Genomic DNA, 11,667 nt, shown 5'->3' on the forward strand with positions numbered 1-11,667 from the left:
CACCTCATGTTTGCGGTATACCATCTTTTCCGCAAGTTTATTGTTTTCTGTTTGGTATTAGATTATTAATTTTTAAAGATCCATTTTGTTACATCTTGTGATCCGTTTATTTGGCAATCGCCAATGGCAGTCAGCAGGGTTTAAGAACATCAGTTGTTCGACCTGCTAGTCAAATGCGTTTTGTTAAAATATACTTTTTCACTCATTTGGTCTTTTGGAAAATGTTGTTTGTGCTGTATTTAGACCCCTCTACCAAGAAATTTGTTATGCATGCACACGTATAAAAATTGCGGTTTTTATCCAACGCAATCATAGGTTTGAACGTTGTTTTCAATTTAGACTTGTTTATATATATATATATATGTTGTGTACAAGTTATCATTTTGTACAAAAAAATTGTACAAATTATAATTTGTATTTTGACTTTGTACAAATTGTAATTTGTACAAAAAGTGCCTGTACACATTATAATTTGTACAAAATAATGCTTAATTTCACTTATAACTTGTACAATATTTTACATAGAATAAGTTTCAAATCAAATGATAAAAAATAGTTTTAATTTTAATTATGAATCAATATGAAACCCACTGATAACTCCATTTACAATATAATATATACAATGCTCTTATTTGTTGGAGCAGAAGTGCGAACCATGACACCTCGAATTACACAATACATTCTGCTTTTTGCATTTACAATTCGAATTGTTACAATCGCCTTAATTTGCAAGAGAGATAACCCTGTCCACCAGTTTTTGAAATTTTTTTGACAGCTTCCCTCAGGGAAAGTTGTAAATCAAGAAATTGTGTAACAGACAAAAAAAGAGTCATTAATTGATTCTAGTTGGTTTCTGCTTAAGACTAGACTCCTGATATATTACCAGCTATTGTCCCTACACAATAGCCAACATTTCCTACTTCCACAACAACACCTTGTATATTCTTCGGATCGTTCGGTGCTCAGTCATACTGTGGAATTGGGACATTGTCTCCAACAGATAACTTGCTCAGTTTCTGTTTTGTATTTCTTGTTAGGACATCCCCTCGAATTTGTTGGCCAGACAATGCCCGTTTTCGACTTCCTCTGATACAACTTTAATAGTTGTACTAGTTGATCCACAAAGCGCAGACCTTCAGACACAATTGCTGAACTTCTTGATAGAATTTATCCTGTTGATCAACAATACTAGCCATTTTAGTGAACACTTTAACTTTTAATTTTGCAATTGACAATTTGAAAGACCAGTTTATCTCTGTATCGATGTAATGCATTGGCTTTATAAGAATAAAGATATAAAGACCAGTGAACAGGAGTTCAATTTATAACCTCAAGGCAATATACATGAATCAATATGACTTGAAAAATTGTATTGAAAAGTTTCTATAGTGTGTATCAATACTTTTTTATCACAAAATCCACACGATAAATTATTGTACAAGTTATCAGTGAATTTTAGTCAAGCACTTTTTGTACAAATTACAATTTGTACAAAGTCAAAATACAAATTATAATTTGTACAAAAAAATTGTACAAATTATAATTTGTACAAAATGATAACTTGTACACAACATATATATATATATATATATATATAGAGTCTATAAGAATCTACCAACCAGTAAACTTAATAGGTATTGGATCATCAAAATTGACAATACTACACAAACAGGGAAAATTATATGAGTCTAAAAGATTGTGTAACAATACCGATAAATAGATGGAAAACAAAACACTACAAAGTGTTGAATATCATCGCACAAAGATGGAAAAACTGAACAGATGATATAAATTATACAATAATTGCAAATATTTCGGCTCAACAAATGGCCTTCCTCAGTGTTAAAAGTTTTAACAATACTGATATATAATGTATAAGGTGTAAACATAGATCAGTAATAATACAGGTAAGTTTTGGTCGATTGATTTTAATCCAAAATCCTGAATATCATAATATAAACATTAGACTGTAAATTTAATTATTTCTTTCTATTGATTCCATCTGGATGGAGGACACCCAGTGTTTTTATCCAAAACTTCTCCCGATTCTCTCTTTGCCTATTTTGCCATGTACAATCCTGTTCGATCACAAGGATCTTCATGTGATCAAAATCTTTCAGATTGTGATCTGGTAACCTGAAGTGTTGGCTGACAGGAATATACGGTTTTTTTGTGAGGTCACTCCTGTGGCCATTAAGGCGTTTGTGAAATGGCTGCATAGATTCACCAACATATTGGAGACAACATATAGGACACTCAAGATCGTAAATCACGTTTGAGCTTTTGCAGTTGACATTGCAGAAGATCTTGTATGTCTTTTCTGTGGTCTTACTGTGAAATGTTGATGAATGCTGCAATTGGTTGCAACATTTGCAGCGCTTATCCCCACAAGGCTGGCAATTACCTACAGTATGGTTAGGTTTGGAAAGGTCAGCACGGACAAGTATATTTCTCAGGCTGTTAGGTTGATAAGGAGAACACTATTTACAGACAAATGGCACTGCTATGGGTACAAAAATGGCTCCATCTTATGCCAATATATTCATGGGTAAAGTTGAAAAGCAACTGCTGGAGTGCTCCATCGAAAAACAGCTTTCCTGGTATCGATTCATTGATGACGTTGACATGAAATGGGACAAGGGAGACCAAGAATTACAAACTTTTATAACAAATGCTAACAATCAACACCCTACCATCAAATTCACCCATGAAACATCTAATTCCACCATAAACTTCCTTGATACATCTAGCACCCTCTCTGTAGGTATAATAAACACAGACATATACTCTAAACCTACAGATACTCATCAATACTTGTCGCCTGAAAGTTGCCATCCTCCACACTGCACGAAGAGCATTCCATACAACCAAGCTCTCAGAATAAGGCGAATCTGCTCCTCTGAAGACACTGCAAAACAACGTCTGGGGCAGCTCAAAGGACATTTGAAAAGAAGGGGAAATAAACACAAAAACATCAAAAATAGTTTTCAAAAAGCGGAATCCATCCCCAGAAGCAGTCTGCTAACTTACAAAGAAAAACAGAAAAGTAAAAGAATCCCATGTGTGCTCACCTACCATCCATGCCTGAGAAATAGTTTCAAGACCATTCGTGATCATTGGACAGCAATCGAGAAACATTCTAAGTTATCCAAAATCTTTCCTGAGCCTCCCATGATTGCCTTCAAACAACCTAACAGCCTGAGAAATATACTTGTCCGTGCTGACCTTTCCAAACCTAACCATACTGTAGGTAATTGCCAGCCTTGTGGGGATAAGCGCTGCAAATGTTGCAACCAATTGCAGCATTCATCAACATTTCACAGTAAGACCACAGAAAAGACACAAGATCTTCTGCAATGTCAACTGCAAAAGCTCAAACGTGATTTACATTCTTGAGTGTCCTATATGTTGTCTCCAATATGTTGGTGAATCTATGCAGCCATTTCACAAACGCCTTAATGGCCACAGGAGTGACCTCACAAAAAAACCGTATATTCCTGTCAGCCAACACTTCAGGTTACCAGATCACAATCTGAAAGATTTTGATCACATGAAGATCCTTGTGATCGAACAGGATTGTACATGGCAAAATAGGCAAAGAGAGAATCGGGAGAAGTTTTGGATAAAACACTGGGTGTCCTCCATCCAGATGGAATCAATAGAAAGAAATAATTAAATTTACAGTCTAATGTTTATATTATGATATTCAGGATTTTGGATTAAAATCAATCGACCAAAACTTACCTGTATTATTACTGATCTATGTTTACACCTTATACATTATATATCAGTATTGTTAAAACTTTTAACACTGAGGAAGGCCATTTGTTGAGCCGAAATATTTGCAATTATTGTATAATTTATATCATCTGTTCAGTTTTTCCATCTTTGTGCGATGATATTCAACACTTTGTAGTGTTTTGTTTTCCATCTATTTATCGGTATTGTTACACAATCTTTTAGACTCATATATATATATATATATATATAACAAGTGTGGACACAGATCAGTGTGGATAGTATGATTGGATGTTTGACAGTGTTTTATATGACAAAAGGAGTTCTATGTTTTATGTTTTCTATGTATTAACTGTGTTGCACAATGACAACCAACATGAGCATTAGGGGTGTTGTTTATGTAATATTTAGTTTTTTATGTTCAACACGGGCATGGAAGAGATACTAATTGCATTAATTACCAAATGATTATGATAGAATATATATGTTCCACATCTTTGATTTTGGATACATTTTGTAGCTAGGAGAGGAACACATAATAGGTTCATTTTTTTCTTAATGTGATTTTTTTATATGGGAGATGGTATCTGAGAACATGTATTTGCTTACTATTTGTATGGTTCTATTTATATTACTTTGTGGGGGATTGTTAGTATCATAAGTAAAAGATTTCGGTTAAATGTGGAAATTGTTTCTCAGTTTAGAAGACATTTAATGTTTTTTAGTAATGACAATGCCTGACATGATGATTGGGGCTAGATGAGCTAGAAAGTTAATTTCTGTGTTATTTTTTATTAATTCTTTGAAAAAATATCTCCTCCAAAGCTGGTCAAAGCAAAAAAAAGTTTTGACCAGTATGACAATGATATCAACAAAAGAACCTTTGTGAGCATGCTTCAAAGACTCATAACTAACTACAGAAGTCATATGATAAAATGTCAAGCGGATATTATGAACATCTACTTAATATGTCTAAATATCTAAAAAGTTTTAGTATTCAATATGAAAAAGCTATTGCAAAAGTATTCTCTTTTCAGTTTTTTTTGTTATATGGATACAAATATAAGTGGTACCAATACAGTAAGGCAGTTTTGTTATGGTATGAAAGTGTAGTAACATTTACTGTTAATTCACACAAATTAAGAAATAAACAAATGAATGATAAATGTTGAACATGTACAATGAAATATATTTTAGAAATCAATTAGGCCAGATAGGCCTTATAAATTTTGGTCTTTTTCTTAACATACTGAATGACCATTTACACTCAGGACTGAGTCGCCAGTAGGCAGTACAGATGTAAAAAAGTAAAGTGTAACAAAAGAACCTAGCATCATATTGCTAGTAGCGCCAGTAGCATTGTTTGGTGAATTTGTGCTTTATTTTTTTAGTTTGGCTAATGGACAAAAAATGTTTGGTTCAAATCTAAATAAAATGCTTTTATCTTCCTATTACTTACATTGTACATAGAATGGATACCACTTTGACAATTCCTTGTACATGAGAGTTGTCTGTCAAATCTTTATTTCACAAAGAATGAATTGCATAACAATGAACTGAGCTCAAAGCAAAGCACTTTAATAATACACTTAGACAATGAGCTCAATCCAGTGATATACTTTGTACTACAGGTCCTTCATGAACATCCTACTGGCCAAAACCATATCTCACAAACATGCCATACTACATGGTTGGATCAGAAGTCCTGAAAAAGACATGAACTTTATTAACATATTTTAAATATATACACCGGTTAAAACTTTAACAAATTTGTGGTAAAATCATTCAGTATCTAGCAACTATCAATCGCTTCATGCACAAATTGATATAGGTTGAGTACCCCTCTGTCAGAAATAAGAACATACCTCCACCTAATTTTAGTTAACTGATGAAGAAACATTCAAAACTATAAAATGTTATCTAATAGACTAGCTGCAATGAAATCCCAGTTTTCTAAAATGGTAGATGGACCTAAAACTCAAAAGATTTTAAACTATGCATTTTAAATATTGCAAATATACATGCAATAATAATAATTCTCAAAAATTCGCTATATTTTTCCTTATTTTGTCTTTTGTTCAAGACTGTATATTGACCTCTAGATGTCTTTCAATTACATCCAGTTTGGCGTGGGTTGATGTTTGATTGTTGTACATGTTATATATCGACATGGGATTTGTTTATATAAATTAGGCGTGAAATAATTTTGGTTAACTGAAATCCTTTAACTTAATTCCAAATTAATGTTAATACTGAGGGAAAAAATTACATTGCTAAATAACCACTTTAAAACACATGCAAACTTTTTGAGAGGAAGTCATAATGCATGTAACATCTATTAGATCTTTTTTTAAACCATTCTAAACTACTGATAAGTGATAAAGTTTGTTAACTGTTACTTACCTTCAAAAAGGGGGTTGCATTCACTTTACTACATATACATATAAATATAATCAACAATACTGAGTGCAACACCTAGGATAAATAGAGGATTGTTTTGTAAGAATAGTTGCTGAAATAAGCAGGCAATATTCAAAGTAGAATAAAAAATATTACAGGACTGTGTTTTAAAGTAATAAGCATTGTGCAGGGCTCACGTTACCATGCTACTGGGACGACAAAGTCGCTTTACCGGTCGCCACTTGGCTTTGACCGACCTTCAAAAGCGAAATCTAGTCGCCCTGTTGTTTACGATACTCAAATTCAGTGGCTTTTGTCATCGGCAATATTCAACATTTACCAAGTCGATGAAACAGCAATTTTTCATTTGAAAGTAAAGAAATTCAAAGACATAAACGATTTATTTTCTTCAGGAGGTTAAAGCATTGATTTTAAAGTTGGTTTCATGTTATTTTCATACAGACAATTTTTTTTATCACTTCTGGTACTTGTTACTCAAGCATAGATCAAATCATTCTAACTTTCGGCAAAATAAGCTTGTTACTTCATTAGAACGTGATGAAATTAAAGATTTCTTGCTGTTGTGCAATACACTGTGCTGTTGCGCAATACTTAGTAAATCTGTCGTCAGACTATAAACAAATAAAGTTCAATTAATTCCCAGTCATATTAGAAATTTATGAAAATGTAAAGGGAGCTTGCATCAATAGATATAAACAATTCACTTAAGTTTCATGAGAATTGCTGACAGCATTTTTGAGCTATTGTCCGAAACTTGAAAATCCCCCCTTTTTTCATGAATAAAACCCTGTAACTCAGAAATGTAAAATCTAAAATATATAAAAATCGAAAGGGAACTCATGTCAATAGATATAAACAATTCACCACAATTTCTTGCAAGTTGGTGAAAGCATTTTTGATTTTTGTCCGAAACTTGAAAATCCCCCCTTTTTTCATGAATAAAACCCTGTAACTCAGAAATGTAAAATCTAAAATATATAAAAATCGAAAGGGAACTCATGTCAATAGATATAAACAATTCACCACAATTTCTTGCAAGTTGGTGAAAGCTTTTATTGTCCGAAAACTGGAAAATCCCCCTTTTTTTTTAATGAATAAAACCCCATAACTCAGAAACGTAAAATCTAAAATTTATAAAAACCGAAAGGGAGCTCATGTCAATAGATATAAACAATTCACCAAAGTTTTATGCAAATTGGTTAAAGCGGTTTTGAGTTAATGTCTGACATGTTAACGACGGACAGAGGTATACCATAGTACGTCCCTTAAACCGGCGTATAAAAATGACAGGGTGTCATACCACACCAAAACCTTCTGAAGGAAACACTAAGTTGGCAAACAAATTTTTTTTTTTTCATTGACAACCCTGTATAACCTTGCAGCAGTATCGAGTCTACATGCATTACCTTGTATATTTCATGTACATTGAACTTAAAAATATGTGGTCATTGACAAAATTAGTTATGTCAGTTATAATTTACACATTTACTGAAACAATGCCAGAGAAGTGCATGTACAAACTTTAGAATTTGATCTGCAAACTGGGAAAGCCATCCTTTTTTATGAATAAAATTCCACAATTTATTAAATTGAAAGGGAGCTTGCATCAATAGATATATATAAACAATTAACCAAAGTTTCATGACAAATGACAACTGCTTAAAGTATTTTTGAGTTAATGTCAAAAAACATGGAAATCCCCCTTTTTGAATGAATAAAACCCCTTACATTGTAACTGAATAATGTAAATTGTAAAATTCCAAAACAATCTAAAGGGAGCTCACATCAATACATGAATACAATCCCATATAACTCTGAAACGGGAAACCTAAAATTTATAAAATAATCAATTTACAACAGTTTCATGCAAATTGGTGAAAGCGTTGAAGAGTTAGTGAACAAAGCATTTTTAGAGTTAATGGGCATTAACATGAAAATCCCCCTTTTTTAATGAATAAAACCTCACATTTTGAAAATGTATATTATAAAATTCCTAAAAATCTAAAAGGAAGCTCACGTCAGTAGATATAATCAATTCACCAGAGTTTCATGCAAATTGGTGAACTATTACTGAGTTAGTGAACAACATGCTAGAAACAGACAGATCAGGGCAGACAGACGGACAAAGGCATACCATAATATTTCTCATGAACAGGCGTATGAAAACAGGCCAACACCCGCTGAAGGAAACACTATAAGGGAGCTTCCTTTCCATTTTTATGGGGGGAAAAAGGGGGGGGGCTAGGATGAATATTTTGTCCTGCATTTTTTTTTTTAAGTTCGAGATGTAATCTGTCCTGCCTTTTTTTCTATTAGTTTATCCCGACTTGTTTTTACATAAATTGTCATCCTGCCTTTTTTTTCATATTGACTCATCCTGCCTTTTTTTCAAATTTCATCCTAGACCCCCACCCCCTAAAAATCAAATAGTAGCTCCCTAAGTTAGCAAACAAATTATTTTATTTTACATTGACAAACCTGTATAACCTTGAAGCAGTATTAAGTTCATGTATTATCCCGCATATTATTACATGTACATTGAACTAAAACAAATTGTGGTCATTGTCAAAATTATAATTTACAGTTTACTTTTCCAATGCTTTCAATTAAAGATTAGGGCATTTTTGTCATTGGAATTGAGTTTTGTAGTCGGAGATTACTCTAACCTCCAACGACTGTTTTGCGACACCAGCTAGGGCAGTGGGACTTCAGCTGGTCCCATATCAGATAGATGATATTTGCCCGTCCAAAGTGGATGTTCTGCTTCATTGCTTCTGGAGGCGACTGGATCCATATAAATCAAGCCTCAATTTATTCATTTTTCTCTTCATTTAAGTAAGTTTGATCAACCTGCCACCCGTTATCTTCTCATATTTGGACAGTTTTCACATTGACCCATCAATACTGGCATTTTAGAGGGTATGAATGCCCTTTACCGTCAGGCGTCAAACGGTCAATTTGGCTACCGTTAGTGTCAAATATGTTAACATTTTACCGTGATTCGTCAACATATCCTTATCGTGATTCATCAGAGGTCTCAAATAATTATCGTTACCGTTATTTTTGGGAAAAAATTAACGTGATTCATCAACATCTGTCAATTTTTTTAACGTCTTAAAGAAAGTCTTCATTTTATCGTCATGCACCAAAAATTACCGTTAACGTCATCTGGCAAGATTTTTTACCCTTATTCGTCATGAAGGTACCCCCATTACCACCCTCATTTTAACTTTCACTTTAAAAGAATGTCACATGACCAACATTATGGGAACTGATTTATGCAAATGACCCTTATTGAGCCTCAATTAGTTCATTTTTCTCTTCATTTAAGTAAGTTTAATCGACCTGCCACCCGCTATTTTCTCATATTTGGACAGTTGACACATCAATACTGGCATTTTAACTTTAACTTTAAAACATTGTGACTGACCAACAGAAAAAGTAATTTACAATGCATTATGAGAGCTGATTTATGAAAATGACCCTTATTCAATAGGAAAACATAATCTAACACCTCGTTCATTTATGATGCAAATAAGCTGAATGGCCGAGTGTGTTCAATTTGAAAATAAGAGAGTTAAAATGCCGGAATCGCAAAAACAGATGTTGGACATTAATCTCGGACTATGAGTACGAGTTTTGGGCAATTTGTATGGGTGGGGGGAGGGTTCAAGGGAAGCAAATGCTCTTTAAATTATGCATGTTTCAAAAATTGGGGAAAAATTACACAGAGAGTTGAGTCATTTTTATATTCATTAAATAATGACTAATAACATAAATGGTACCAATTTTTCTGCACCAGATGCGCATTTCGACAATCAATGTCTCTTCAGTGATGCTCAAGGCTAAAATATTTGAAAATCTAAAGCTTATTAAAAACATGAAGAGCAATAAACCAAAAAGGACAAAAAGTATAGCCAAAGCTGGGCAAGGAATCAGAGCTTTGCATGAGGGAGATACATTCCTTAATTTTAAATAATTTCCAAAATTTTGTAACAGCAAATTTTATGTAGACTTACCTTCTAATTCTATAAAAAAAAATCACAACTACTGAACAGGAACAATCATGGTACTTTTTTGTCTATGAAACTACACTATGACATCTTATCTGCAAAACCTACAAACAGACACAGAAATATCATCAAATAGTGAAATATAAGATTGATTGCACCTTGTATGGATAGTTCTGACACGTGTTACATGGGGAGCCCGTTTGTTTACAAATAATAATGTCACGTGATCACGCACTGACCGACAATTCACAAATGCATAACCCATTTATCTTGCGGACATGTAATGGGAATGTGCACGGTTATCAAAAACTACAAAAATATTGCATGTACAGTTAATGAAGAAGTTATTTCATCAAATAGATAAGATATTCGCTCATGACACAAATCGACTGGGTGTCATCGCCATCGGGGATAATTGATAAATAGGATTAAATTGACCGCCAAGAAGGTGTAGAGAACCACCTCTGGAGAACCTTAACATTAATAAGTAATACTCACCAAAATTTCTCTATAATTAACGCTATTCTCTGTTGGAAAATTTCAGAAAGATGCTGATAAACTTATTTTGTGATACAGATTATTTTCTTGTTTTGGCGCGAAATATATTCTTACTGTTAATGCTTGACGTAACAAAATTTGTATAGAATTATATTTAACTAAAGCTCAGCGTAAATATGCAGTAGCATGACAATACATTAATGATAAAATGTGTAAATACTTCTGTAAAAGAATGTAATTTTACTTTACCAGTATACTTCACTTAGAATTACATTTGAGCGCAAGAAAATCTCTATGTGAATCGGCTGAAGGTTACCTCGGCTGAATCCCGGGGTCGAAGTTCAACATGTCAACGGAAATTTTTGCGTGTGCTTGCGTTGCTTTAGATCGAGGCCACAGCTTTTCAACCAATCGGGGAATGTTTACTTGGGGCATACATCTATTTTTACTGCAGGTTTCGACATGTTTAAATCGGGATTATAGAAAAATGGAATGTTGTTGGTAGATACAAAACAGAAAATGATGAACACTTTTAGCAAAAGATAAATTGGATCGGGGGTCTGTGAATTCACATTATTTGTACAACTCTCCTTACTCTTGGGAAGCGTGTGCTTTACATCGAGGCTTGCGTTGCTTTACACCGAGGCTTGCCTTGCTTTACATCGACGCCATAGTAGTTCAACCAATCGGGGAATGTTTATTTGGGGCATACATCTATTTTTACTGCAGGTTTTGGCATATTTTAATCGAAATTAGAGAAAAATGGAATGATGTTAGGAGATATAAAACAGAAAATGATAAATATTTTTAGCAAAAGATGAATTGGATCGGGGTTCTGTGTATTCACATTATTTGTACAACTCTCCTTACTGATGGCAAAAAATGGAATTTCCGTGACCTAAATGGTTCGCGAAAATTAATATTTTTATATATATATAGTAAATACATTTTGGAAATTTCCGATGGAATCAACTAAGCAGAAAAATTAAACATGCTA

The sequence above is a fragment of the Mytilus californianus genome, unplaced genomic scaffold, assembly GCF_021869535.1.
Source record: "Mytilus californianus isolate M0D057914Y unplaced genomic scaffold, xbMytCali1.0.p SCAF_15, whole genome shotgun sequence".
In the NCBI taxonomy this organism is placed as follows: domain Eukaryota; kingdom Metazoa; phylum Mollusca; class Bivalvia; order Mytilida; family Mytilidae; genus Mytilus; species Mytilus californianus.